The sequence below is a fragment of the Rhinolophus sinicus genome, linkage group LG07, assembly GCF_036562045.2.
Source record: "Rhinolophus sinicus isolate RSC01 linkage group LG07, ASM3656204v1, whole genome shotgun sequence".
In the NCBI taxonomy this organism is placed as follows: domain Eukaryota; kingdom Metazoa; phylum Chordata; class Mammalia; order Chiroptera; family Rhinolophidae; genus Rhinolophus; species Rhinolophus sinicus.
The window spans coordinates 55,774,976-55,797,945 of NC_133757.1; the positions used below are offsets into that span (position 1 = coordinate 55,774,976).

The 22,970-nt window shown below is 38.9% G+C and overlaps 1 pseudogene; it reads right to left on the bottom strand.

Moving 5' to 3' along the window:
• Positions 1-1,868: 1,868 nt before the first annotated feature.
• LOC109456933 (small ribosomal subunit protein eS25) lies at positions 1,869-10,000 on the bottom strand (annotated as a pseudogene).
• Positions 10,001-22,970: the final 12,970 nt, after the last annotated feature.

The window sequence follows — 22,970 nt, forward strand, 5'->3', positions numbered from 1 at the left end:
AACAAGAGACAAAGAAGGACCCAGTAATCCAATTCTGGGTATTTACCTGAAGAAACCCAAATGCTACTTTGAGGGGACACGTGCATCCATATGTTCACTGCAGCATTGCTTACAATGACCAAGATGTGGTGGCATCCTGGTTGTCTATCAAAGGAAGGATAGATAAAGAGGAGGTAGTACATATATACAATGTAATATTGCTCAGCCAGGGAAGGGAATGGGTTCTTGCCATATGGCATGGATAGACCTGGAGGGTATTGTGCTGAGTGGAGTGTTAGAGAAAGACAGATGCAATGCGATTTCGCTTACATGTGGAATTTAAAGAACAAAATAAACAAACAAAACAGGACAAACTGATACATACGGAGAACATATTGATGGTTGGCAGCTGGGAGGGGGATTGGGAGTGAGTGAAAAAGGGGAAGGGATTGAGAAGTACAAATTAGTTGTTACACAGTAATCATGGGGATGTAGGGTATAGCATAAGGAATATAGTCAATAATATTGTAGTAACTACGTATGGTACAGATGGGTACTAGATTTGGTGGGTTGATAGATGAGAGGGGGTTATGGGCAGGGGGAAAAAGTGAAGGGATTAAGAAGTACAAACTGATAGTTACAAAATAGTCAAGGGAATGTAAAGTAAAGCACAATGAATATGGTCAATAATATGGTAATAACTATGTACAGTGCCAGATGAGTACTAGACTAGTCAGGGGGATCATTTCTTAAATTAGACAAATGTCTAACCACTATGCTATACACCTGAAATTAATATAAAATAATATTGAACATCAACTGTAATTGAAAAATTATAAAAAGGGAGGAAAAAGTGAAGGGGAATAAGAGGTTCAAATTTCCAGGTATAAAACAAATAAGTCATGGGGATGTAATGTACAGCATAGGGAATATAGTCAATAGTGTGATAATGTGGTACAGCGTCAGATGGTTGCTGGACTTATGGTGATCACTTCTTTAGGTATATAAATGTTGAATAACTTTGGTGTGCACCTGAAGTTAATATAATATTGTACGTTGGCTATATTTTAATAAAAATCTTAAATAAAATAAAATAAATTGAAAAAATGTAAATCAGATTGGAAAAAATATATAAAAATTAAGTATTAAAAGAAATTGTCAATAAAGAATTCTAATAAAAGTAGAAGTAGTTAGAGATTTCAATATCCCATTCTCAATAATGGATAGGTTAACTGTACAGAAGATCAATAAGGAAATAGGGAACTTGAACAATACTATAAACTAACTAGACCTAACTGATGTATTTAGAAAACTCCACCCAACAACAAAAGAATACACATTTTTCTCATGAGCACATGGAACATTCTTTTTTTTTCTTTTCTCTCTCTCTCTCTCTCTCTCTCTCTCTCTCTCTCTCTCTCTCTAAGATTTTATTGGGGAAGGGAAACAGGACTTTATTGGGGAACAGTGTGTACTTCTGGGACTTTTCCGATTCAAGTTGTTGTCCTTTCAATCTTAGTTGTGGAGGGCACTACTCAGCTCCAGGTCCAGTTGCCATTATTACTTGCAGGGGGCGCAGCCCACCATCCCTTGCGGGAGTCCAACTGGCAACCCTGTGATCGAGAGCCCATGCTCCAACCAACTGAGCCATCTGGGAACTCAGCAGCAGCTCAGCTCAAGGTGCCGTGTTCAATCTTAGTTGCAGGGGGCAGAGCCCACCATCCCTTGCGGGAGTCAAGGAGTTGAACCGGCAAACTTGTGGTTGAGAGCCCACTGGCCCATGTGGGAATCGAACCGGCAACCTTCGGCATTAGCAGCACGGAGCTCCAACCACCTGAGCCATGAGGCTGGACTTTTTCTTTCTTTTTGATTTAATAAAGTTTTATTTTTCAAAATGTACAGTTGGTAGGACCTGTTGCTCTTCCATCTTTACCAGCAGCTGAGGCATCCCCACTCTTGGTATTTTTGGTGTAAATTACTTGAGCTCTGTGCTTTGAAACTAGTTTAATAAGTCCTTTACTAAGGAGCTCCTGAAGGACTGCCCTGGCCAAGGAACTGGAGATCTTCAGTTGTCTCTCAGAGACAAGAGCTCGGTTATAAGCTTATAGTTGGGAACTTCCTTACAGAGTTTGTCATATGTTGCTTTGTCAAACAAGATTAGGATATTGAGCTTGTCCTGAACTTTGCCTTTGGACCACTTCTTTTTGGCCTTGCCTCCAGATTTGTTCATTGGGTCTTTGTCTTTCTTGGCTGACTTTCCAGCATCTTTCTTCTTCTTGTCATCTTTGGGTGGCACAGCAAAGCTTGGCGAGAAGCTGCTACCACTGAAGCCTCACTAAGATGTCGGACCTAAAACATTCTTCAGGATAGACCATATATTAGGTGACAAAACAACTGTCAATAAATTTGAAAAGTTTGAGATTATATAAAGTCTCTTTTGAAAACAATAGATCAAAGATAGGAATCAGTAACAAAAGGAAAACTAGATAATTCACAAATATGTGGAAATTAACCTACATATCTTGGACCAAAGTAGACCAAAAATAAACACAAGTAAAATTAGAAAATACTCTGAAATGAAGGAAAATTAAAACAAAACATACAAAAACTTATGATATACAGCAAAAGAAGTTCTCAGAGGGAAATTTATAGCTATAAATGTTTATATCTTAAAAAAAAAAAGAAAGATCTCAAATCAATAACCAAATTTTGTACCTTAATACCCTAGAAAAAGAAGAGCATTTTAAACCCACAGCTAGCAGAGGAAGGAAATAATAAAAACCAGAGCAGAGATAAATGAAATAGAGAAGAGAAAAACAAAAGGATAAACAAATGAAAAGTTGGTTCTTCGAAAAAAATCAACAAAACTGATAAACATTTTAGCTTGATAGGCCAAAAGATACCAAAGAGAGACTGAAATTATTAAAACCAGAAATAAAAATGGTGACATCACTACAGACCTTCCAGAAATAAAAATGACTTTAAGAAAATATTATAAACAATTTTACACCACTTAGCCTGGATTAAATGAACAAATTTCTACAAACATACAAACTACAAAAACTGACTCAAGAAGAAATAGAAAATCTGAAAAGATCTCTATAACAAGTCAAGAGATTGAAGCAGCAATTGAAAACCTTCCAACAAAGAAAAATCCAGGACCAGATGGTTTCACTGGTAAATTCACCAAAATACTTAATTAAAGAATTAACACTAAACCTTCTCAAACTCTTCCAAAAAATAAAAGAGGAGGCAACACTTTCTAAGTCATTCTATTTGGCCAGTATTACACTGGTACCAAAGCCGGATACAGACATCAGAATAAAAAAACTATAGACCAATATCCCCTATGAATATACAAGAAAAAGCCCTCAACTAAATATTAGCAAAAATTTCCAGCAACATCTTAAAAGGATTATACATCATGACCAAAGAGGATTTATCCTAGGAATACAAGGATGGTTAAAAATATGAAAAGCAATGTAATACATCATATTGGTATTATAGAATTAAGGGGGGGGGGAGACATGATCACGTAGAAAAAGCATTTGCAAAATACAACTCTCTTTCATCATAAAAACACTCAACCTAGGGCTAGAAGGGAACCCCCTCAACATGATAAAGGGCATTTATGAAAAACCTATAGCTAAACTTATCTTCAGTGGTGAATAACTGAAAGCTTTCCCCCTAAGATCAGAAAAAAGACAAGGATGCCCACTTTCACCACTTCTATTCAACATTGTACTGGAAGTTCCAACTAGAGCAAATAGACATGGAAAAGGAATAAAAGGCTCTAAAATTGGAAAGGAAGAAGTAAAAACTATCTCTATTTGCAGATAACATAATCTTGTACATGTAAATTCCTAAGGCATCCACATGCAAAAAATAAACAAACAATAAGAGCTCATGAAGTAATTCAGCAAAGTTTCAGGATATATAACTAACATAAAAAATCAGTTGTATTTCTATACACTAGCAATGAACAATGTGAAAAGGAAGGAAATTAAGAAAACAATTTCATTCACAACAGCATCAGATAGAATAACATACTTAGGAAATTTTTAACTAAGGAGGTTCAAGACTTGTACACTGGAAACTATAAAAAATTGTTGAGAGAAATTAAAGAAAACCTAAATAAAAGGAAAGATATCCCATATTCATGGATTGGAAGATGACACTGTTAAGAAGGCAATACTACCAAAAGCAATCTGAAGATTCAATGCAATCTCCATCAAAATCTTAGTGGCCTCTTCTGCAGAAATGTAAAAGCTTATCCTAAAATTAATATAGAATTGCAAGGGATCTCAAATAGCCAAAACAATCTTGAAAAAGAAAAAATTGGAAGACTCACACTTTCAAATTTCAAAAATTATTGCAAAGCTACAGTAATCAAAATAGATGGAACTGGCATATGGGTAGACATATACACCAATAGAATAGAATTGAGAGTCCAAAAATAAATTCATACATCTATGGTCAAATGATTTTCAACAATGGTGCCCAAACCATTCAATGGTGAATGAATACTTTCTTCAACAAATAGTGCTGCAAAAGAATGAAGTTGAATTCCACCTCACACTATATACAAAAATTAAAATAGATCAAAAATATAAACGTAAGAGCTAAAACTCTTAGAATAAAACAGGAGTAAATTTTCATGACTTTGGATTTGTTAATTGATTTTCAGAAATGATATCAAAAGCACAAGCAACCAAAGAAAAAAATAATAACACCTTATCAAAATTAAAAACTTTTGTGCATCACAGTACACTATAAAAAAGGAAAAAGATGATCTAGAGAATGGGAGAAAATGTTTGCAAATTGTATGTCTGATAAGGGTCTAATATCTAGAGTATATAAAGAGCTCTTAGAAAACAGCAGCAAAAGGAAGGAGGGACGGAGGGACGGAGGGAAGGAGGGAAGGAGGGAGGGAAGAAAATGGGCAAAGGACTTGAACAGACATTTGTCCAAGAAGGCATACAAGTACATAAAAAGATGCTCAAATCTAGATTTGTTTTTTCAGGTTCAAAGTGTGTTGGGAATCAGACTCTTTCTTTCACCTTGTATGTCTTCTGTTCATTTGTTATGCCTCATTCTGAAACCGAGTCTCCAACTGGAATGCCTTTGAGGACAGATGCTTCTATAGAGATCGTTTGACCTAATAATTTAGTTCAGCGTTTGTACTAAGTTTTATATCCATAGCTGTTCAGAATCCTAATCATAGTCCATGAGAAGTAATGTGATGTTAATATTGGACTTAGCTGATGTGCTTGCATGTCTGCTAGTTTTTTTTCCTTTAAATCATAGCCATATGGTAAATTTTCTGTTTTGTTATGGTTCTCTTTTTATTGATGGGCATGCAGTGGGTGTTTCTTGGAAATGGCCAATTTTTACTAAAATATTTCTGGAAGAAAATTTAATATGACCTAAAAAAAAAAAAAGGTGCTCGACATCATTAGTTGTTAGGGAAATGTAAACCAAAATCACAATAAGATATACTTCAAAACCCAGGAGAATGGCTATAATAAAAGAAAAGAAAAATAACAAGTGTTCATGAGGATGTGGAAAAATTAGAACCCTCATACATTACTGGTGGGAATGAATATTAAATGCTGAAGCCATTGTGGAAAACATCTTGGGAGTCCTTCAATACGTTAAATATAGACTTACTACGGTAAATATAGACTTACCCAGTAATTCTGATCCTACTTATATATCCAAGAGAAATGAAAGAATATCTTGTACCTGAATGTTTATAGTAGTACTACTCACAATAGCCAAAACATAGAAACAAGGCAAATATCCATAAACAAGACAACTGGATAAGCAAAACATCCATGCAATGGAATATTTTTCAGCCATAAAAAGGAATGGAGTACTGACATGTGCTACAACGTGGATGAACTTCAAAAACATTGTGTCAGGTGAAATAAACTAGACATAAAAAGACATATACTATATGTTTTCATTTATAGAAAATGTCCATTGAAAGTAAATCCACAGAGACAGAGAACAGATTAATGGTGGCCAGGGGCAAAGGGAAAATGGAGAATGACTGCTTAATGGGAATGGAGTTTGGGGGGGACTGATGGAAATGTTTTTGGACCTAAATAGAGGTGATGGTTGCACAATATTGTCTATGTACTAAAATGTCACTGAAATGTATACTTTAAATGGTTAATTTTATGTTACATAAATTTTGCCTTAAAAAAAGGAAAGAAAAAGATGAATGAACACAGGATTCAAGATTATGATTAGTCTGGTTGGAGATATGATGGTAGATGAGATAGGAAGGGAAGGGATGGGCTACTGTCAAGAGTCAATTTATGTTCCCATAGCTAACGTCATACTCAATGGGAAAAAGATAAAAGCATTTTCTTTAAGATCTGGAACAAGATAAGGATGTCCACTTTCACCACTTTTATTCAATGTAGTACTGGAAGTCCTAGCCACAGCCATCAGTTAAAAGAAATAAAAGGCATCCAAATTGGAAAGGAAGAAGTAAAACTGTCATTATTTGCAGATGACATGATACTATATAAAGAGAAACCTAAGATTCTACCAAAAAACTATTAGAACTGATAAATGAATTCAGTAAAGTAGGAGGATACAAAATCAATATTCAGTTGCATATTTATACACCAATAACGAACAATCGCAAAGAGAAACTAAGAAAACAATCCCATTTATAATTGCATCAAAAAGAATATAATACCTAGGAATAAATTTAACTAATAAAGTAAAAGACCTGTACTTGGAAAACTGTAAGATATTGGAGAAGATACAAATAAATGGAAGGATATACTATGCTCATGGACAGGAAGAATTAACATTGTTAAAATGTCCATACTATTCAATGCAATCTACAGATCAATGCAATCCCTATAAAAAAATCCATGGGATTTTTCACAGAACTAGAACAAATAATCTTAAAATTTATATGGAACCATAAAAGACCCTGACTAGCCATGGCAATCTTGACAAAAAAGAACAAAGTTGGGAATATCACATTACCTGATTTCAAACTAAACTACAAGCCTATAGTAATAAAAACATCATGGTACTGGCATGAAAACAGACACATAGATCAATGGAACAGATGAGAAAGCTGAGAAATAAACCTATGCCTATACAGTCAATTCATCTTTGACAAAAGAGGCAAGTATACACAATTGGGTAAAGATAATTTCTTCAATAAATGGTTAGGAAAACTGGACAGACACATAAAAAACATAGACCACTTTCTCATATCAAGTACAAGAATAAATACAAAATGGATTAAAGACTTATATGTAAGTCCATAATACTCCTAGAAGAAAATATAGGTAGTTAACACTTTGACATTGCTTTTATCAATATTTTTTTGGATATGTCTCCTTGAGCAAGGGAACTGAGGCTGGCTTTGAGGCTGTTTAGCAAGAGGTTCAGGGCACGCTGAGGCCAGATGCTGCTTGTTTGCAGTTTGTGGACTTTTGAGAGATTTTGGGAAAGTCTCTTGCATAAGCCAAGACAGGAAATTTGTGTGCAAAAACCAGTGGAAGTAGCTTGAGTGGGCCCGAAAGTTGGGGTGGGGTTGCAGGGAATCACCAGGACCGGGGTGAACAGTGTTAGCCAGGTTGATGGACACTGAGATATGGGTGGGGGGAGGGCTCAACAAAGGAACAATGGTTTCTGTCAGGTCTTCTGTCTGGGAGAAAGCTACCCCTCCAGCCCTCGCCCTGCAGCCCAGACAATTCAGTTCCTCCTCGTATGTTCCTGGTGCCTTTCAAGCTGCTGTCCCAGGGCTGGGGCTCAGAGTGAGTGAGTCCATCAGTGAGTAAGTCTATGTGGAGGCTGTTTAACAAGGAATGCCTGAAACTCCAGCAGCCTTCCATCTCACTTAGCCACAATCTCCAGTGTTTTTCACATTCAGAAGTTATGGGGACTTCTTTTCCTGGCACTGGAAACCTGGACTTGGGAGCCTCATGTGGGCTTCATCCTCAGGGGGGACCTCCACCCCGAGATACCACTCTTGATTTTTGACCACACATTCTACCAGTGTGCCAGCCCATTCCGAGATTCTGCCCCTCCTCTCAGTCTTGAGGTGGTTTCTTTTGTATGTCCTTATTTGTAGGACTTCTGTTCAGCTAGATTTCAGATGATTGTCAATGATGTTTTTTCTGTAGTTTAGTTGTAAATTTGATGTGGTTGTGGGAGGAGGTGAGCATAGAATTTACCTTGGCCAGAAAAGGGAAACAAACAAAAAAATAAACAAATGGGACTAGATCAGACTACAAAGTTTCTGCACAATGAAGGAAACCATCAACAAAAGGAAAAGACAACCTACTGAATGGGAGAAGATATTTGCCAATGATACACCCGTTAAGGGGTTAATATACAAAATATATAAAGAACTCATATAATTCAACACCAAAAAAGAAACAATCTGATTAATAAGTGGGCAGAGGACCTGAATAGACATTTATCCAAAGAGGACATACATATGGCCAACAGATCTATGAAAAGATGCTCAACATCACTAATCATCAGAGAAATTCAAATTAAAACTATAATGAGATATCACCTCACATCTGTCAGAAGGACTATCATCAATAAATCAACAACAGTTGGCAAGGATGTAGAGAAAAAGGAACCCTCGTGCATGCGGTGGGATTGCAAATTGCTGCAGCCACTATGGAAAACAGTATGCAGGTTCTTCAAAAAATTAAATTAGAACTACCTTATAAGCCAGCAATTCTACTTCTGGATATTTAACCAAAGAAATCCAAAACACTAATTCGAAAAGATATATGCAACCCTATGTTCACTGCAGCCTTATTTACAATAGCCAAGATACGGGAGCAACTCAAGTGTGCATCGACAGATGACTGGATAAAGAAGACGTGGTACATATATACAATAGAATATTACTCAGCCATAAAAAGAATAAAATCTTACTATTTGCAACAACATGGATGGACCTCAAGGGTACTATGTGAAGTGAAATAAGTCAGACAGAAAAAGACAAATACCATGTGATTTTATTTATATGTGGAATTTAAAAAACAAAATAAATGAACAAACAAAACAGAAACAGACTCGTAGATACAGAGAACAACCTGATGGTTGCCAGATGGGAGGGAGGTTGGGGGGCTGGGTGGAAAAGGTGAAGGGATTAAGAAGTATAAGTTGGAAGTTATAAAAATAGTCATGGGGATTAAAGTACAGCATAGGGAATACAGTCAACAAATTGTAATAACTATGCATAGTACCAGGTGAATACTAGACTTATTGGGGGGATCACTTTGTAAATGATATAAATGCCTAACCACTATGCTGCACATCTGAAAATAATATAAAATAATATTGAATGTCAACTGTAATTGAAAAAAAGAGTACCACTGAAAAGGCTGTGAGGTTCCCAATTGTTTCCTCCAGTATCAATGGCCTAGACCCAAGGCAGCACAAAACTCTGAAGTGGGCACCGGGAACACACAGAGAAATCTCCAGGAGAGACTCTCTTATTCTGAGTCATGAGCAGGAAAGGGGTTCCTAACACTTTAAGGGAATGGAGGGAAATCCTCTAGTTCTTTTTCTTTTTTCCATTTCTCAAGCCCCAGCCTTCAGAGAATTCTATGGTGATATAATTGGTAATGGGAGCCTGCAGGCACCTAAAATTCTGAAGGAGGGGAAACTTTCTCTCTGAGTGGAGAAGCTGTGACCTCAGGAAGGTGGAGCTAATGCTTGTTGCTTTTCTACCACTTGGCTTCTGTTGTGGAATGGAAAGTGCACAGCAGAGTGGGGTAACTGAAACCCAGCTTTCTGGACAAGGACCAAAAGGGGAGGCCCAGAATGGGAAGATCACAGAGGGAAGAGATCCCCTAATGTTGTACCACACTAATGTAAGATATTAATAATAGGGAAACTGGGTTCAGGGTATAAAGAAACTCTGTACTATCTTTGTAATAATTCGATAAATCTAAACCTATTCTAAAATTTAAAAAAAAATTTTTAAACTAAATACTTACCTTGGTTCAGTCATTCCCGTATTCATTCACTTCACTCATTGATTTATTTACTGAGCACCTACTATGTCCCAGGCACTGCTCTAGCCTCTGGAGACACAGACAGCAAAAATATCCCCAACATGATTCTTGGCATCAAGGCACTTACAGTGCAGTGGAAAATGAAACAAATAACACCAAGGGTTGGTAAATCATAGAAGGAAGTAGTCAACTCTTTCAAAATTAAAAAATTGAAACACTGGCATGCTGTGTTTGCCTCTACTGTGGAGGGCCTACCCTAATCCTGCCACATAGTAGGCATCTAATTCATGTTCAGAGAATGAATAAGTGGAAGGTGAGAATGGGAGGATGAGTGGATGAGTCGATGAGTGGATGCATGGGTCCCTGTGCAGCTAGGGCAGAACCTGCACAGGGAGTCACTGCTTTCAAAATGAAAAATGATCACCTTGAGACTTCATCACAGCAGGAAAATTTTTCAGAAGTTAAAGGCTGAGGCTGCAGACCATACAATATGGCAACTTGACAACCAAGGAGCAGGATTTCAAAAAAGGAGCAAAATGCAGTTCTGGAACCAAATAAGGCAAATCCCTAGCTGGAGGCCCAGACTTCTAGCCCCTGTAGGAGTAGCTGCCAGAGTCTAGGCTTACAGCAGGGGGCCAGGTTAGCTGCTGGTTCTCTGCAAACCAGATCTGTGCTGGGGGAGCAAGACCTGGATAGCAAGCCACATCCCTATCGGGATGCTGTCTCAGCCGTGGCTGTGCAGGCGGGAAGGGTAGAGGGGCAGCAAGGCCAGGACAGGCTCTACTCCAGCTGCACAGGGACCCACATGGTCATCCATCCTCCCGTTACTCTCATATTCCACTCATTCATTCTCTGAACACGAATCAGACGCCTACTATATGCCCAGAACAGGGTAGACCCTCCACAGCAAGGACAAACACAGGTATACCAGGTGACGGGGTAAGAACACTTACTAAGGCTCACAAGCTGCAGAGCATGAAACCTTCATGACATTTCAAATGCTTCAGTGAGGCTGGGGTGTGGAGCATGGGCTGGGGGACAGCAAGACTAGAGGTGGTGGCACAGGCCAGGTCATGAAGGGCTCTGTGGGTCCTCTAAGGAATTTAGACTTTTTTCTGACAGAGAAGCCAAGGAAAGGTTTCAGGCACAAGATGTGCATGGATGGGGCAGAGGATCAGATGTAGACATTTACAGAAGCCATTTGGCTAGCTGCTGCTATTGTGTGTGGACACTGCATTAGGTAGGGCTACCCTGGAGGCAAGGAGGTTATGTCGTGTTGTCAGAAATTAGAAGTGGGATCTGATGCCTCACTGGATGTAGGAAGTAGGGGAGTGGGAGGACTCACGGATGACTTCCAAGTTTCCGGCCTGGGAGAATGTGCAGGATGCCAGAGTCAACTAACGATGACAATAAGCACAAACATTGCACATTACCAGCATGTGTGAGGCACGGCCAGAGGTGAGTGAGTGCTGGCGCCCTGGGGAAAACTGGGTGCTCTCCATGACCTATTCTAGTCACCCACCCTGCAAATACTAGTGCTGCCTTTTTCCAAGTAAACAACTTGCTTAACAGGTCAGGACATATTAAATACAAAACCAAAAAGTTTAAACATTGTTATAGATATAAAATATAAAAATAATTCCAGATCATAATAAAGCAATTTCTGTAAGGATTTTAAAAATAAAAATGTGATTCTATATTAAATAAGCAATATTCTGAAGGTTGTGGTTATCACTAAATAAACAGTACTCACTTTACACAAGCAAACACATTCACCAAGGTAAATATCCAACTGAAGTAAAAATGGAGACAACATGGGTGTGTTTAAAATTAACCAGTCATTTCAGAGGAAAAATCAGGAACTTGGGTGGGACAGAGGGGCAGCATATGATTGGCCAGCTGATCTCCCAGCAGAGGGTGGAGGGAAGGAAAGGGGAGGATTACATAAGCCCAACTATTGTCAGGTGGAGAACCACAAATGGTGAGCGCTCCTGCAGAATTCTCTGCTCAGCAAACAATCACTCTACTGTAGAATGGCTTTTACATTTAAAAAAAAAAATTATTTTTCAATTATAGTTGACATTCAATATTGTATTAGTTTCAGGTGTACAGTATAATGGTTAGACATTTATATAACTTACAAAGTGATCCCACCAATGTCTTTTTTTTATTTCTTTTTTTTAAATTAAAGTTTATTGGGGTGACAATTGTTAGTAAAATTACATACATTTCAGGTGTACAATTCTGTAGTACATCATCTATAAATCCCATTGTGTGTTCAACACCCAGAGTCAGTTCTCCTTCCATCACCATATATTTGATCCCCCTTACCCTCATCTCCCACCCCCCACCCCCCTTACCCTCTGGTAACAACTAAACTATTGTCTGTGTCTATGAGTTTCTGTTTCTCATTTGTTTGTCTTATTCTTTTGCTGTTTTTGGTTTATATACCACATATCAGTGAAATCATATGGGTCTCTGCTTTTTCTGTCTGACTTATTTTGCTCAGCATTACACTCTCAAGATCCATCCATGTTGTCACAAATGTTCCTATATCATCTTTTCTTACCGCCAAATAGTATTCCATTGTGTATATATACCACAACTTCTTTATCCAATCATCTATCAAAGGACATTTTGGTTGTTTCCATGTCTTGGCCACCATAAACAAAGCTGCAGTGAACATTGGAGCACACGTGTCTTTATCTATAAATGTTTTCAGATTTTTTGGATAGATACCCAGGAGAGGGATTGCTGGGTCATATGATAATTCTATTCGTAATTATTTGAGGAACCTCCACGCTGCTTTCCACAGTAGCTGCACCAATCTGCATTCCCACCAACAGTGTATGAGGGTTCCTTTTTCTCCACAGCCTCTCCATCACTTGTTACTATTTGCCTTGTTGATGATAGCCATTCTAACTGGGGTGAGGTGATATCTCATTGTGGTTTTTATTTGCATTTCTCTGATGATTAGTCATGTTGAGCATTTTATCATATGTCTATTTGCCATTTGTATGTCCTTTTTGGAGAAGTGTCTCTTCAGGTCCTCTGCCCATTTTTCAATTGGGTTGTTTGTTCTTTTGCTGTTGAGTTGCATGAGTTCCTTGTATATTTTGGATATTAGCCCCTTATTGGAGGCATTGTTTGCAAAAATCTTCTCCCATTCAATTGGTGGCCTCTTTATTTTGTCGATGGTTTCTTTTGCTGTGCAGAAGCTTTTACGTTTCATATAGTCCCATTCATTTATTTTAGCTTTTACTTCCCTTGTCTTTGGAGTCAAATTCATAAAATGCTCTTTGAACCCAAGGTCCATAAGTTTAGTACCTATGTTTTCTTCTATGCAGTTTATTGTGTCAGGTCTTATGCTTAAGTCTTTGATCCATTTTGAATTAATTTTGGTGCACGGTGACAGATAGCAGTCCAGTTTCATTCTTTTGCACGTGGCCATCCAATTCTCCCAGCATCATTTATTGAAGAGGCTGTCTTTTCTCCATTGTATGTTTTTTGCTTCTTTGTCAAAAATTGTCTGTCCATATTTCTGTGGTTTTATTTCTGGGTTCTCAATTCTATTCCATTGGTCTATGTGTCTGTTTTTCTGCCAATACCATGCTGTTTTAATTATTGTAGCCCTGTAGTACAAGCTAAAGTCACGGAGTGTGATACCTCCAATATTGTTCTTTTTTCTTAAGATTGCTTTGGCTATTCGGGATCTTTTGTGGTTCCAAACAAATCTGATGATTTTTTGTTCTATCTTTAAAAAATGCCATTGAGATTTTGATGGGGATTGCATTAAATCTGTATATTGCTTTGGGTAATGTGGCCATTTTAATTATGTTGATTCTTCCAATCCATGAGCATGGAATGTTTTTCCACTTCTTTGTGTCTTCTTCAATTTCTTTTAAAAATGTCTTAAATTTTCAGCATGTAGGTCTTTCACATCCTTGGTTAAGTTTATTCCTAGGTATTTTATTCTTTCTGCTGCAATTGCAAAAGAAATTGTTTGTGTGTTTTTTTAATTTCTTTTTCTGAGATTTCATTGTTAGTATACAGGAATGCAATGGACTTTTGTACGTTGATTTTGTAGCCGGCCACATTACTGTATTCGTTGATTGTTTCTAATAGCGTTTTGGTGGAGTCTTTAGGGTTTTCTATATATAGCATCATGTCATCTGCAAAGAGTGACAATTTAACTTCTTCATTCCCAATTTGGATGCCTTTTATTTCTTTCTCTTGACTGATTGCTCTGGCAATGACTTCCAACACTATGTTGAAAAGCAGAGGTGATAGAGGACAGCCCTGTCGTGTTCCTGAACGTAGACCACCAATAAGTCTTGCACCCACCTGACACCATACATAGTTATTACAATATTATCGACTATATTCCATAAGGTGTATTTTACATCCCTGTGGCTATTTGGTAACTGCCAATTTGTACTTCTTAATACTTTTACCTTTGCACCCAGCCCCCCCAGATCCCCTCCCATCTGGCAATTACCAGTTTGTTCTCTGCATCTATGAGTTTGTTCCTGTCTTGTTTGTTCATTTATTTTGTTTTATAGATTACACATATAAGTGAAACCATATATTTGTCTTTCTCTGTCTGACCTATTTCACTTAGCACAATGCCCTCTAGGTCCACCCATGTTGTCGTAAATGGTAAAACTTCATTGTTTTTATGGCTGACTAATATTCCATTGTATATATATCCTTTCTCTTTATTTCTTGTATATCTCTTGTATATTTTTGGTTTGTGGTTACCATATGCTTCATAAATACCAAGCTATATTTATAGCAGTGTATTTTAAGTTGATGGTCGCTTAAGTTCGAACACACTCTATAATCACTACCATTTTTACTCACCCTCTCCACGCTTGTTTTTGTCATTATTTTTTCTTTTTGTGTGTGTGTGTGTTCATGTTTATCCCTTAATTTATCTTTATATTTACATATAATTGTCCTACTTTTGCCTTTGAAAATTTGTACTAGCTTTAGTGTTGGTTGACCCACTGCTTTTATTATGTGTTTGCCTTTGTCAGTGAATATTTTCTTTGCAAAATATCTTCTTCTTATTTATTTATTTTTCTTCTTCTTAAAGAAGCCCCTTTGACATTTCTTGTAATACTAGTTTGGTGGTGATAAACTCCTTTAGCATTTTCTTGTCTGGAAAGCTCTTTATCTGTCCTTTGAGTCTAAATAATAGCTTTTCTGGGTAGAGTAATCTTCGTTGTAGGTCCTTGCTTTTCATCACATTGAATATTTTGTGCCAATCCCTTCTGTCCTGCAAAGTTTCTGTGGAGAAATCAGCTGACAATCCTATGGGAACTCCCATATAAGTTACCAGTTGCCTTTCTCTTGCTGCTTTTAGGATTCTCTCTTTGTCTTTAACCTTTGCCATTCTAATTATGATGTGTCTTGGTGAGGGCCTCTTGTTCATCTTGTTTGGGACTCTGGACTTCCTGGGCTTGTATGTGTATTTCCTTCACCAGGTTAAGGAAGTTTTCTGTCATTATGTCTTCAAATATGTTTTCAATTCCTTGCTCTCCTCTCCTTCTGGTACCCCTATGATGCGAATGTTGGTACACTTGATGTCCCAGAAGTCTCTTAAACTATCCTCATTTTTTAAAATTCTTCTTTCTTTTTGCTGTTCTAATTGGGTATTTTTTGCCACCTTATCTTCCAAATTGCTGACTTGATCCTCTGCTTCATCTAATCTCCTATTGATTCCCTCTAATGTATTCTTCACTTCTGATTTTTTTGTTTCCTATGTTCATTTTTATGTTTCCTATCTTCTGTTGAAGTTCTCACTGAGATCATTGAGCATCCTTCTAACCAGTGTTTTGAACTCTGCATCTGGTGGATTGCTTAGTTCTTTTTCTGGAGCTTTGTTCTGCTCTTTCAAGACATATTTGTCTCCTTATTTTGGCTGTCTCCCTGTGTTTGTTTCTATGTATTAGGTAGAGTTGCTATGTCGCCTCGTCTTGGTAAAGTGGCCTTACGTAGTAGGTGTCCTATGGTGCCCAGTGGCACAGTCTCCCTGGTCACCTGCACCAGGTGCTCCAGGAGTGTCTCTTGTGTGGGTTGTGTGTGCTGTTCTATTGTCGTTTATGCTGTTTGCACATCAGTAGGGGAGGGGAGGGACTGACCCTCAGGCTTATTGGTTGTGAGGACTGACCATGACTACAGTGGAGGAGCTATTGTGCAAGGGCTGACCTTTTGGAGCAGGGTTCACTTTACAGGGCACTGGTGCCTGCCTAGTCTGTCTTTTGGGTGTGTCATTTGTGGAGATGGCTGCATGGTACTCTGATGTGGTCTCAAGCTAGCCACCAGGTGTATTGCTTCTGGGGACTCTTTGGAGGGGCTCTTTTGCAGGCCAAGGTCAGCCACTGCCAGTGACCTGCCTGGAGCCACTTGGTATTAGCTACAAAGCAATGTCTTCCACCCGCAATGGGCTTGGAGGTGTCTGGGAGAGGCTAAACTGCAAACCAAGGCCAGCTGTTACTACTGCCAGGCTTGGAACTGCTTAGCAAGAAGTACAGGCATGCTGAAGACAGATGCTGCTGTTTGGGGTTTGTGAACTTTTGACAGATTTTAGGAAAGTCTTCTGCATGAGCCAAGACAGGCCATTTGTATGGGAAAACCACTGGAAGTGGCTTTGGCGGGCCCAAATATTGGGTGGGGCACAGTCTCAGGGAGTCATCAGGACAGGGTGAATGGTGTTAGCCAGGTTGGTGGAGACTAAGATATGACACCTTCCTGCTTGTGCAGACTGGGTGGGGGGAGAGCCCAACAGAGGAACAATGGCTTCTGCCAACACTCCTGTCTGGGAGAAAGCTGTCCCTCCAGCCCTTGCCCTGAATTCCAGACAATTCAGTTCTTCCCTGTATGTCGCTGGAAACTTTCAAGCTGCGGTCCCAGCTCTGGAGCTCAAAGTAACTGAGTTTGTCAGGAAGTAGGGCTGTGTGGGGACTGTTTAGCAAGGAATGCCTGAGACTCCAGCAGCCCTCTGTCTCACTTAGCCACAGTCTCCACTGGTTTTCACAGCCAGAAGTTATGGGGCCTTCTTTTCCTGGCACTGGAAACCTGGGCTGGGAAGCCTGGTGTGGGGTGGGGACCCCTTGCTCCTCAGGGGGGACCTCCACCCCGAGATATCACTCTTGCTTTTTGACCACCCATTCTACCAGTGTGCCAGCCCATTCCGAGATTCTGCCCCTCCTATCAGTCTTAAGGTGGCTTCTTCTGTATGTCCTTAGTTGTAGGACTTCTGTTCAGCTAGATTTCAGATGATTGTCAATGATGTTTTTCCTGTAGTTTAGTTGTAAATTTGATGTGGTTGTGGGAGGAGGCGAGCATAGAGTTTACCTGCTCCTCCATCTTGACCAAAAGTTCCTGACTTGTAATATTTTTAAAGTAGAAGAATACTCAGTCAAACCTATGAAACAATTCATAGCTATCAATATGAATATTAAATACACTATACATGGTTTCAAGGATTTAACCATCACCTGTCAACTCTAAACTTCTTTACTTAGAAGACAGCTTAGCTGTGGACATCTGTCAGCATCTGTAAAGATTACATGAAAGCACATAACTTCCATTTGGAAATAAAATCATAATGGCTATAGCCAGTAAGTATCAATCAGTTTTATATTAAAAATTGAAGATTATCTCTTCTGGCCTCATTAAACTTATAGAAATTTAAAATATCATGTCCTTCCATTTATGTCAACTCACCATAAATTCAACAAAACAGGTGGGAAATCTGGGAAGTGTACTGATTGGTAGAGAACCTTCTGACCTCAGTCCACACTTTACTTAACGGGTAATATCATTGACCTAAGGTTTCACAACAAGGTTTCACAAAGGCTATGGCAGAGACAGAAGTCAAGTCCCATCTTTCCCAGAATATAATTTCTTCACTAAACAAACCCCCATCCCAAACAACGAAACAAGAAGTTAGAACATTTTAGAAGCAAAAATTGTGGAGAAAGAAAATTACAGTCATAAAGTAATCTGCCTTTAGTTTTCTCTTAATATTTTGTCTTTCTCTTATTTACCCTAGAAAATATTTTGATAATAATAGTGTTATTGGGGGTCTAAATATTTTAAATAAGAAGCCAAAATAATTATTTAGGCAATTTTGGCCAAACTGACCCTCCCATCCAAGCTTTTACTCCAAAAATGAACACAATTGGGTCAGAAGTGTTTCATGTTTAGCAATGTCTATATAATGGCTCATTTGGGGGTTTCAGAGCAGTTTTTAGAAACATATGTGGATGCAGCGTCCCATCCCTACTCTGCCTCTGATACCAACTTTCCACATTAATAAATACATAGATGGAGAGTCTTGCAGTTTACAAGCACTTCTGCAAGTGTCAGCTCATTCAGTTCTCACAACGAGTCAGGCACGGTATTGTCCCCATTTAATGGAGGGGGAAGCTGAGGCCCAGAGAGAATCATTGATTTATTTTGGGTCATACGACTAGTAAGTGATACCACACTCAAACTCAGCTCTTTCAACGCCAAGTATTGTCTCCTTTTTCCACATTGTGCTGCCTATTAAAAGTGCTTCAGTTTTTTCCTAATTCTACATAACAAAAAGTAATTACCTATAAACTGTGGTTACTTATATAACTGCTACTAGCTGTTCTAAAGCTTTCTGCTACCAGAGCTTAGAAACAAAGCTTTTCACAGCTTCATTTGCAGAAAGCTTGCCATTGGATGCTCTGGAACTACACCCAAAGGGTTCTTGGACAATAAAACAAGTCCATCTCTAATTCCCTTGCTCAGTGTGACCTGCTTCCACTGGCTTTGAAGCCGTAAGGATCATGTGCACCACAGCACTGTGTCCAGTGGACCATCAGACCCATAAAGGAGAAAGGGACGCTGTGCTCAGCCTGGGCTCAGAACCTACAGCCTGAGCCAAGGGCCCTGCCAGCACTGTACTCACGACTCCCCTCGCCGCCCAGCGTTACCCAGGCAACCCTGCACCACCTTCTTTGTAACCGCAGCACTAACCCAAGTGTCACTACTTATTTCCTCTACAGTCCCTTCTCCACCACACACACCCTCTGAGGATACTTGAGGCCCTTGTTATTCAGTGTGGTCCCCCAACTAACAGCCTCAGCATCACCTGCCCACATGTTAGAGATGCAGAATCTGGGGCTCCTCCCTAGACTACGAAATTAGAATCTACATTTTACCAAAATCCACCCTGTAATTTATAAGAAATTAAAATTTGGGAAGCACTACCCTAGGAAAAGGGCAAAGTAAGTGAACTTCCTCCTGTCTGGTTAGTCACCCCATGCTATCCTTAGGTACCAGTTCTTCAGGCCAAGTTCAAACCCTCCAGCACCAGCCTACCCGCTCACCTATTCCCCTAGCATATCCAATTCAGCTAGGTTTTATGGTTTAGCAAAATAGCTTGGGCTACTTTACACTGAAGTACTAATAGCTAATAATGCCTACAAACAGTAGGCTCTGATGGAATGTGACTGAGAGAACACAGTGGTAGCAAGAAAATCTTAAAGTAAAAAATATCATTTCAGCATGTATCTCAGTTCTCTCAATGATCAGCTTTGAGAATCTCAGAAGCTTAAATGACTCTCTGAACTTCTGTTTGTGCCTCTGTAAAATGGGGACAGTATCTGCTTTACACAGGGAGTAGACGTACTGCAAAGTATCTTGCATACCATGCCTGGCACATAGTAAGTGTTCTCTCTTCCTTTTGAATGAATGAATGTAACGTCAGAAATAACTGAATTTCAAAAAGTGTTGATGCAAATAAATATCTAGTGGGTGTCACTCCAGCTAGTGTGGCCACATGGCAGACACTACTGGGTAGGTAAGCATTTCTTGTGACTTATCAAACTGCATCTGCCAACCACCATCAGCCTCTCTGGAAGTCACTCACTCTACACCTCCCACCTGGTAAATTCTCGTGTATTAACTTACACTTCAGAGTCCTCTGATTCAAACGTTCTTTTCTTTTCCCCTTGAAGAAAGAGTTTAATCATCACATTAAAAAATCAAAAATATTAGCAGTGGCGGAAGTAGGTGGAGGTGTTTGAACTGCAATAGGTTCATTTTTAGCACTTAAAATATCATTTCAGCATCTCATCAGTGCACGAGTCATGGGCTAGAATTGTTTTTATTACTCAATGTAACTGGTAAAATTATGCTTTACCTGATTTTTAAATTGTCAGTTTGATTACTGACTTTACTTGAAGGAAATGAATATGAAAAATCTAAATTAAAATACATGAAAATTATTTTAAAAGATAGTTCTTAAATCAGACTGGATAGCTTATAAGAATTATAATGTTTCATTACTTTATTGAACAAAAGACAAAAAAGCACAAAATATGAGTGAAAATTGTACATTTAATGAAAATAAAAGTTAACATTTTTGCCAAACAAGAAACAGCATAAACCAAGTTAAAAGGCAACCCACCACCTGAGAGATTTCCCAACACATCTAGCCAACAAAGTCAATAAGAAAAAGACAAACAAATCAATAACGAATATAAGCAAATAATATGAACATGTAATTCTTAGAAGAGCAAACCTATTGTCCAATCAACAGGAAAAGATTTGTAACCTCACTAATGAACAGGGAAAATGCAAATTAAACAACAAAGAAGCTACCACATTACATCCTGTTATGGGTGAAAATGTTGAAGTGTGACATTACCAAGCACCGGAAAGGACACAGCATATTAGGAACCCCACACCCTCTGGTAGAATTGTCTAGTACACTTACATGATCGCGTTGGAAAGCAGTTTAGCACTATCTGGCAGCTTGAGAGCAAGCACTGGGAAGTCACAGGTGGGCCTCCTCCAGCCTAGAGCTGGTGGGCAAGAGCAGGACCCCTGAGGGCTTGTCAGAAATGCACACTGTCCACTCCAGCCCAGACTCATGCCTTACTGGGGTGCAGTTAAGAAGCCCTCTAACGGATTCTGATGCATGCTCAAGTTTCAGAACCACCGCCCCACAGAAACTCTCACACTTGAGTTCTCACCTGTTTCAACAGGACATGGTGTCAGGAACTAGAGATGCAGTCCTTGATACATTCTCTAGGAAGGCCATCTGACAGGCCTTGGCTTACTATGACAGTGTCACTGAGAGTCAGGGACATTGTGCAGGCAATCCGATTTCCTCAATGTACACATTCATACAAAGAGCTACTTACAAGGATGTAGGTATAAAAATAAAAAAAATTAAAGTCTAAACAGCTGCCAGCAGAAGAATGGGTACAATGGTACATTACACAGCAGTTAAAACAAATGAAGTAGATATACTTCAATCAGCAGGGATGAATCCTGAACTAAACAAAGCAAGTTGCAGAATGCCACCTATAGTGTGATACCATTCAACACTAAATTCAAATCTCACACCCCCCAAAAAATTGATGTTATTTTTGCACAAATAAATAAGCAAATATTTGTAGGAAAACATCAGGGATGTATACCTGGGGATGTATATCTTGAGATCTACTGATCTCAAGATATTATCTGTGGGCATGAAATGAAAGGAATGGGATGAGGGAGTACAAAGAACATCAACTGTAAGATTTTCCTTTTCTAAAAAGCTGTCAAATATATGGTAAAATGTCAATATTTGTTAAATCTGGGTTGGGGTAAAAGATATTGCTTATATTATTGTGTACTCTTGTGCATATTTGGAGTATTTCATTCTAAAAGTTGTATTTTATTATGTTTGTGAATATTAGAAAACCTAATTTCTGTACAAAAGGAAATCTTTCAAAGCCACAGTCTCAAGAAGTAGGGCTATTGAAAACTGAATCTTTGTGACATCTAGTGGTAGCAGAACTAGTTACAATTTAATACACAATTAGAAACAACCTTGATTCAAGGCATTATTCATATCTGAATTCTAGGTTTAATTGTCACAAATGTTAAAAGCTTGTGCTTTTGTTTTTATTTGTGTTTTCAGTGGTCCATACTTGAATATTTTTAGTGGAGATAACACTTTGGAATAGGTTATCTTGTATACATAACAGTACTCAGCCACTGGTCTCCTAAAAACTGTATCAATTTTGTCAGTTCTAGTCCTCCAAACAACCACCACACACACACACACACACACACACCACCACCACCACCACCTGACTCTAGGTCAGTGCGAGCAGCAGGAAGAGGCTCTGAGCTTCTCCCTGACACCCTGCTACAGATCCAGGTGAGGCGTCCTTTCCTGCCCCAGACCTGCACCTCTGCATGATTTTTCTAAACTTTTGATGGCCTGGCCATTGTTCCAGATCCCAGGTTCTTCCAATGTCCATCACATCTACACAATCAGCTTCCAAATCCACTCCAGGTGTCACCCACCATTGTTTTCTTTACATCCCCTACTAAACTGTGACTGATTTGAGAGCAAGAACCATGCCTTGCACGTATGTTCCCCATGAACACCCACTACACTTCTTGGCACATAGTAGGTGCACAATAAATGTTCATTGAATGAATTTCCACTGCCATAACCCAGGCTCAGACCTTAATTACCTGAAGCCTAGATGATGGCAATAGCATTCGAAGCCCAAATCATCCTTCAGCGTGACAATCACCATTTAAGGATCTTAAAACACCTCTTTGCAACATATTAGGTTGGTGCAAAGGTTATTGCGGGTTTTGCAATTATGTTTAACCTTTTAAACTGCAATTACTTTTGCACCAACCTAACAACATCCCTGTCTCATCGCTGATTCCCAATAAAGTTGCTCAATGTACAATTTTCATTTCTATTCCCACTGTCAGCAGATACTGTCTCAACTCTTAGCTTGGAACTTAATAGGCTCTGCAATCTGGTCCAGATCGATGTCCCTGAACGTCCCTCTCACTACGTCCCGGCACGGATCTGGAGTCTTCAAGCATCGTGCCCGCACTCACACCTTTGTTTCTCTGCTCATGCCTCCTACTGCCCACCCACAATCAAGTCTGTACCTTTGT